The 8,642-nt window shown below is 31.5% G+C and overlaps 1 protein-coding gene across 3 annotated transcripts in view; it reads left to right on the top strand.

Moving 5' to 3' along the window:
* The window catches only part of LOC108687842 (solute carrier family 41 member 1-like), a 29,424-nt gene that overhangs the window by 11,607 nt on the left and 9,175 nt on the right, over window positions 1-8,642 (top strand). For 2 of the 3 annotated variants that reach the window (XM_018193840.1, XM_018193838.1), the window contains exon 1: window positions 4,124-4,312. The exons of the other annotated variant lie outside the window; for it this stretch is intronic. The gene's annotated coding sequence lies outside the window, so the exon portion shown is untranslated. Of the gene's footprint in view, window positions 1-4,123; window positions 4,313-8,642 lie in introns of those variants that run through there. 3 annotated transcript variants of the gene reach the window in all.

Below are 8,642 nucleotides of genomic sequence, written 5' to 3'. Positions count from 1 at the left end.
TATATTGATCATATTCTTATTCTTGTTTTTTTTTCTTAAATATGATTGATGGATATATTTGCAACAACAGAAATTTAAATATTTAATTTCTTTTGCAATTAGATCTATTTTTCTTTGTTGATTTTAGAATTTGTTACTGTTTCAGTACGTTAAAACATTCAATTGGTAATCAAGAAGCTAAAGAACCCAAGGATTCCAATATTATAAAAGATTTTTTTTACACAAGTTTTTTTACGGCTACTCAATTAAAATTCGAATCTATCCATCAATTATATTTAATAAAAATGAGGGATACTCTATTCCAAAATCAGCAAAATTATTTCTACAATTGTAAAACTAATCAAGTTTATCTTATTCTAAGTTTATCATATTCTAAAAAGAAATTGTATTTTTTGTGCCATACTATATTTTGTTAACTAAAACAATGAAAACAATCTTTTTTATTTTTCAAAAAACGTTCTTATTGACAACTTGAGTGAGAAAATTTTAAATTATACATCTCTCGCAAAAAAAATTTAAGTGGAGAAAACAACTTATACTAATGGACTACTCGGTTGGTGTATAAATTGTTTTCGATAGTCTGACTTTTAACTACGTCATTGTACAGCAAAATTAACATGTTTCCCTTTATAACTCTTCAAAGGATTTCATCGATTTCATTCTCCGATAATTCAGTGATTAATTAATTAATTAATTCGACGATTATTCTCGTTTGTTGGCAAATGTCAAGACCCGGGCGTCTTCGACGTCAATTGATCGTACGACAGGAAATACACGCGTTTCAGCGGGGTTTAAACATTAGAAAAATGAAACTGCACACACGAGAGTGTGACCTAATCTTCAAGTTACCAGAATACAAATTGCCGTGTCACGAACGGCCAGAGTATGTTATGACTTCGCTCCTACACAGGATACGGTCATAGACGGACCAGTGAATCCTATTCGCGCGTCATTGACCGACTGACTGTTATGAGCGAATTTTTCCGTTCCACTTTAAATAAGGATTACTGCTGAATGAAATGCGGCCCGCTGAGTCGATACAGATTACAATTTCTGTGCGCCTTCATGGAGCCGTATAATGAGAGAAATAATATCGAACTTTAATTACTAATATTAAATTACATCGCGAGATGATGTAATAAATTCGATATGTCGCACAGAAAAACATCTGCGTATATTCTTTCCAAAAAAAAAGATGAATCAATCAATTCACAACAACGTAGATCTTTTTCATGTAATGTAATTTCATTGAATTTATTACATCATCTAATAGCTAATTTAATCAGTAATTTGCATCGATTTCCCAGCTCGTTTACATGAGTATCGTGCAATTGATAATAATTATATCTATTTTCTCATTATACTATATTCACGGCCAACAAGTTATTAACTGACGTAATTTTAATGTTAATAACAAGATATTGCGTATGAAAAATCGAATTAGAAGAAGGAAGATATAGATATATCTTGCGAGGCAAGAACTTTGCGCTGTCACAGAATAAAAATATATAAAACTCAATTGATTCAAATCACAAAAAAGTTTTAAAAAATAGAACTGAAATGTGATTGAATTTTTGGAAAGAATTATTTTAATTTTCATCAACTTTTATAAAACAACAGGACCTTATAATAGTACTAAAATGCCTGAAATAATGTCATATTTTGAGGCAAAAACGTTGGAATGATTAATTATGACAATCTTATGCATGGTTTACAATGGGCAATAACAGTAGTTGATTAAGGAATAGGCATAGAAGTCGATCAATCATAGTTGATTATTTTTCTCACCATTCAACTATGATTGATCGATTTCTACGCCTATTCCTTAATCCACTACTGCTACTGCCTATTGTAGATCATACATTAGTCAAGGAAAAAAAGAAGCCGTAAAATTTTAAAAATAAATTATCCTTTAAAAATTAAAACGTATGAAAAATTAAATTTTAAATAACACTTCGTTATATTCCTCTTGTTTTTCAACGGCGCTTAATCTTGGAAATGTAAACTATCGTTTATCATGCATAAAGACATTACGTAACACTGTATTTAACGAATTATCTTTATATCTTCGGGAATAATGTCGGATAAATTTAGAAAAAAATCGATGTTAATGTTTCAATGTGGGCAGAAGTCACAAACAGGGTTGGCAATACTCTAAAGTTATTGCTCACGACCTAAAGATAATCGTCCTCGGACAATATATGCATTTGCATTACAAGGCCTTGATATGTAATCGAAAATTTCCATATGCATCGACATATATTGAATTTTGAAGATTGCTCGCAACTTGATTCGAAATTAAATTTTATGAAATTAAGAAAGGAATCAGAGTAACAATTTTTAAATGCAAGATTGTTATTGTATAACAAGATTTTATATATATATATATATATATATATTTTTATATATTATATATAATTATATGTAAATAATCAGTCGGTGACAAATGTAAAAATATATAATTTGAATTAAGAAAATTTAGCAATTATGGATGAAAAAAAAAGTAATAAGTATCTCAAAAAAATCAAGCTAATCATTTTAGCTACTAATTATTTTATTAAAATAACTTAGATTGAAAAATTCTACAACAGACGAAATATAAAAATTTGTTCAACATCGCTTTGTAATCCGCAGGATATGCGTAATCGATAATCGGATCGGCATAATTATGCTTGACATAACGCTCTAATAAATGACATACAAAATGAAAATTGGCGGAATATTGTTGCTGAAGTAAATTATTGCTATCATCGAATTACCGCGCATAAAAGCGAGTTGTCTGTAAGCCGCGAAAATTGTGCGAAATGGAGATGGTTGTGCAACTCTCGCACGTAATGCGCCGTAAATCCATGAATGAACCAGAACCTTCCGTATACATCAGCTGTTAATTGGCATAATGTCTGTACATACAATGCTACGTGTTCAGCATCATTTATAAAAAAAGATATCGAACATTAATTGTGGCATACTATCGATATTTTTTTAATTCTATACAGATAAATAAATAAAAATGAGCAAAAGAAAGAGTAATAGAGAAAAAAAAAGAAATGTCTCTACAAGCTCCTGTCTTACAATTAAAGATCTCTCGAAAAGAGAAAACGCAGCAGAGTTTAATTCGATTTGTAACAATATCTCATGAAAGATAATAGCAATTCGGATATTTTGGAAGACAAATCTTCCAAATTACTAAGCAAGGCAAAAATAAATCCAATTCTCTAAATTCTTTGGAATAAATCTCACTCGAAAAGAGTGAATTTTCATTCTTTTGGAGTGAGATTTTACTCCAAAGAAGAGAGAAGATCGAGCAAAATTATAAATAATATCTTATACAGCACAAACTTCCAAAGGATGTCCTAAAAATAAAAAATTCTAATCTAAAATTATAAAAATATCTAAAATTATAAAAATATCTTGAAAATGTTCTATATCCAAAGACATTCCTCGAATAAAATATCTAGGACAATGCAATGCAGTCAAATGCACCAAACCGATGATACAAGTATTGACCTTTGGAGATTCCATGGCAACGTTGTCAGGATTTCAAATATGAGCGATTCTTGGAAATATTCAGAAAATGTCCTAAAGGCGTTTCTTAAATAAAGTGCTATGAGAGACAGTGCAATGTGTCGAATGCACTGAAACGATGACGCAAGCCTTGACGATCGAGTATTCCGAGATGACGTTATCAGGATTACAAACGTGAGTGTGGCTCTTCGCGGATTCTTGAAAATGATCGAAAGCGTCGGTGGAAAACTCGAAGCGGGGGCGGTTAAATCCACTGGATAACTCTGCGCGATTTAAACAAAATAATGACGCAACTGGTGAACAATAATGAATCCGAGTAACGTCACGTTGAGAACTCGAAGCGCGAAAGACGACCCTTCCAGACAGATTCAAGGGATGGTGCGCTATTGGTGTACAGGTACCGGAGTGGCGGTATAGCCGCGAGGAATTCGTGGTTGGTCTGACTGGGAAGTCGTTGGCTGATCGATAAACTTGCGCTTGCTCCCTCCGGCGCGCCATCGACACACACAAACAGAAGGCTCATGTGTCCCCAAACTAGTTTTAAGGAGGCATGCATGCACGCGAGCACGGTCGCGATCAGTCGCGATGTAACCGCAGCGTGAAACGGCCTCGCACCAGGCCACCGGGTGACCACCATCAGATGCTGGACGTAGGCTGATCTCGCGCCGAAAACACGATCACCGGGCCATTGAGCCGGCGATCAGCGACCTGGCTAGACGGGGGGGACTCAACGGGAGACCTCGTGGGAACATCGGCGGTCCATTTAGGACCACGCCTGAGGATTCAGGTACAAGCGAAGGCAGCAGCCATTCGAAGAAGCCGGAATTTGGTCTAGTCCAACCAGACGCTTTGACGAGGAGAGAAAAATACGAATTATTTTAGAGACGAGATTTGCGAATCACATTTCATTCCGTGAAAAAGTTTCTAAAGACTACTATTTAAAAAGTTTAGATCGATTCTTATGCATTGCTAAGAATTTTAAGTCATGAATGGATTGTAACAGCTGACGCAAGATACAAATGAAATCTTATGCGAGCGAGGCTTGAGAGTATCTAAGTAAAGCAAAAATAATTGAATTCATTTAATAATAGTCTATTTTTTAAGAATTTTAGAAAATTATTTTTTAAAGTAAATATTAACTATAATTGATATTCGTTCCGAAATTTCCTTAATTGAAATTCATGAATGCAACGTATTTTAATGTATTTTTGTTTAAAATTAACGTATATTTGAATGATTTTTTTTATTTTAAAGATCAAAATCCGAGTTGTTAACAATAAACCAAAGTTGCATACTACTAATGAAATACTACTAATGAAATACTAATGAAATAAGATTAAATAATTAAGTATGAGTGATAAAGTTAAATAATAAAAGCATGCAACTTAAAATTATGTGAGGTTACGAAAAACATGTGTTATAAACAATTTTGTACAACATAATTAAAAAAAAATGTTCGGATTCATTAGACCTACCAGTACTAATTAGAGTTAAAATTTAAAGAGAAATTCTGACTAATTTTTGTATTAGAAAAATTAATTGAATCGTTATCAAATCAAAGTCATTGACTTCTTATGGACACTGTGGTCTCTCTTCGAGACGTTATCTTATAATGAGCTAAGCGCACAATTATGGATCCAATTCGATGATACGAGATATTGTTATCTCGGACATATAAAGAGCCGCTAAGTTTTGTCATTGCGAAGATCTCTTCTAGAATCGGAATCGCGGGAAAAAAGAGAACGGTCGGTAGCATGAAACCGGAAGGACGAAGGTCGGGCTGGCATATTCGCGAACGTAGTTTTCCCGCCACGTGTTTGCCGGCCGCTACCTGTTTGTCGATGATTCAAGATTCAGGGAATCGTGATGAACGAAGGACGCGAAATAGAATGCAGATAGAATCTATAGCGAGCTCCGTCGAAGCTCTCCCACGAGGAACAGCTTGATTGCGCGTAGGTTAAGGTCACGAGAACTCGTGCAATTCACGTGATGCAATGTGCGTTTCCGGGCCCAGTCAATGTGTAACGCAAGGTGCAGCTGATCAGACAATGTGAATATCAAATGCGATCGCGCAATCGATCGTCGCATGAGTAACTCGACATTGATCTGTATCGATTAGAGAGTGACCTAGTTGTGTCTCAATTGTCTCGATTATAAAGCCCGCTTTCATATTTTTCATTTGAGAGAAATTCAAATATGTCACCTCTGCAAAAAATAGAGCGATCAAGCGAAGTCAATATAAAGAAAGAATGAAGTTTTGCTGAAGACAAAAATTAAACTAAATACAAATTTAAAAACAATTTTATTGTGTGTATCATCAAAATAATTATATAGGAACTTAACTTCATACATGCAAAAAAATATTTTGCTACTCCAGCTGGAATTATTTGTTTTTTTTATTTGGTAAAAAATGTTATGTATATATGTATATATTTACATATCATACGCATAGAATTTAAATAGAATATATATTCTAATAATATATACAAGAAAATTTAGGTCTTATAGTCAAATATGAATCACAGTCACAGTCATCTGACGTAAAGAAAGATTTTGTTGATAAATTTGATAAATGGTTCAGATATAAATTCTGTTTCAGATATAAATTCTCTATCAACTATATTGATTAGATGCAAAACACACCTAATATCGCAGTGCTTGTTCATTTATTTATTTTAGCTAATTTTTCGTATTTAGATAATTTTTCATTATAACTGCAAGATCATTTTTTTCAGTGTAAATTAATATTGCATATCATAAACATTAAATTGCAACGAATGTTGTATCAAAATTGCGAAATATAAATTTAATGTTAAAAAAACATTTCACAAACAAACAATTCACACTTCAATATTCAATATCGCAACGTCTCAACAACGTTTTTTCAATGTTCTGTGCAGTAGAAAGCATAACAAGCACTTATGTAAAAAGTTTCGATATTCTAATAATTTTGAAAAATGAACAGCTTGATAATTCTATTAATTATTTTAATAGTCCAGTAAAAATATTTTTAGATCTATACATGGAAAGAACGATTTCACTAATATATCTAAAAATGTAGCTAGCTATACATTTGGAAATAAATTTCATTAACCATTAAAATATTTATATATGACGCTCAAGCTGCTCGCTAATGTCAAAACTTTTTGCAGCATTATTTATATACTGGAGTATCCTACATGTGTATAATAAATTTGATACTCCAATAAAATTATTTTCAGATCTTCAGTTAAATTTTTAGCTACTTCAACAAAACAATTCTTTCTGTTAGAAATCAATGAAAAGTTGTATATTTCTAAGCTTAAAGAACAAATAAACATGAAGAATTATAGAAGTACGAATAAATAATAATAGATAAAGAAATGAAAGAGCAACTATTTTAAAATAATATCTCCCATTCTAGAAAATTGCATATTCAATTTCGATAGAAATAAAATTTCCATATGCTTGTTTATACACAGTCGTGATACTTTAGCATTTTTAGAATTTTTCTTTTCTTAGAATTTTTTCTTTTCTTCGAATTGCAAAATGACATTGACTGTTTAAAAGTATCAACATCATAATTAAGATTACAAAGGCAATGTTGCTCAATCGAACGGTCGCGCATGTGATTTGACCTTAATCAAGTCGCTCTTGCGATTTCAATTTCCACGTAAGGTCACCGCACGACTGAACGTTATCATCGTTGATGTACTCTTTTGCAGCGATATCAAAGTGCGATTTCATGAATTTCATGAACACATACAAGGCTAAATATTTAGCGATCTCGCGTAAAAATTAAACTGTTTTAATTGACAATTGAATTTTTATTGAGATAAGAGGAACATTAGAGAACAAGAATAACCTATTAACGTTATTATCTATGCAAATTAATTTAATTACATATAGAGCATACACGATACGTGGAATTACCGCAAAATAGATTATCACGATTCCTTCCGAAGCGGAACTCAAGTAAGAGGAAGTTGAGTGTTACATGTTAATTAACACGTGATGTGTGTAATACAATCTATTTGCATGATACACGCGACTCATAAAATCATGGAACCATGTCGTGATGTCATCTCACATATGGTGATATATTGTTCAGAAAGTTCGTGCCGATATTGAAGGAAAATTGAAACGCAGAAGATTTAAATTATAGTATACATTTATTAAATTATATAGTCGGCACGAACTTTCTGGATAATCCTATAAATTCGATCATTCATTTTGCAGATGCGATTTGAAAATTCGGCAATTAATTTAAGAACAATATCAATGTCGTGGGAATAATCGATTTTTTTAATAATTTAATTCAATTTACAATGATCACAGAAAACTCGCAGGTGAATCTTCAGAGTGACGTAAAGTTTATGTGACCAAAAAATCAGCTGAAAATTATTTGCGTGGAAAGAATGATTTTATTAAAAAAAACTCAAAATTTTGTTGGATACACACCTAAAAATAATTTTGTTGGAAATTTAATTGGTTGCTAGAATTTTTTCAAAATTTTTGCCAGTTATATTATTTACTATTTTTTAATTTGCAATAATTATTTTTGATGGTTCAACAAAATTAGTTTTATATTTGTATGTATATCTGTATATAACAAAATTTTAGACCTTTCAGCAAAATCATTCTTTTCGTGTGGCAATATACTTATATACTAATTTTTTCAGGATATGTCATAAAAATGATTTTAAATTTTAATGATTTTTAATTTTAACGCTTTGAACGTGTTATTTTTTCGAATTAGAAAATTATATTTAATGTGCTTATCGAGTAGGCTTTTAAGATTTCTTTAATAATGACTTTAACACGGAAAGGACGGTTTTGCTAAAGTATTTAAAAATTTAACTAAAGATCGATCTGATTTTGTTGGATCTTCAAAATAATGCTGTAGGTCGCTCAAATTGGTTGCTAAAATCAAAATTGTTTACAGCATTGCTTATCATGTGATTTCTATAAATATTTTAATGGTTAAATTAAAATTAAAATAAAATGATTAAAGTAAAATTATTTTCTGAGATCTGATCTAATCATTTTTTTTTTTACTTTAAATTGTTCTTTTGGTGAAGGAACTCTGATTAAACTGAGTATGTGACTTTGCAGTTAAAATAATGACAATTATTTGA

The sequence above is a fragment of the Atta colombica genome, unplaced genomic scaffold, assembly GCF_001594045.1.
Source record: "Atta colombica isolate Treedump-2 unplaced genomic scaffold, Acol1.0 scaffold219, whole genome shotgun sequence".
NCBI lineage: Eukaryota > Metazoa > Arthropoda > Insecta > Hymenoptera > Formicidae > Atta > Atta colombica.
The sequence above is the reverse complement of the archived record's forward strand: the minus strand, read 5'-3'. Positions and strand labels throughout refer to the sequence as shown.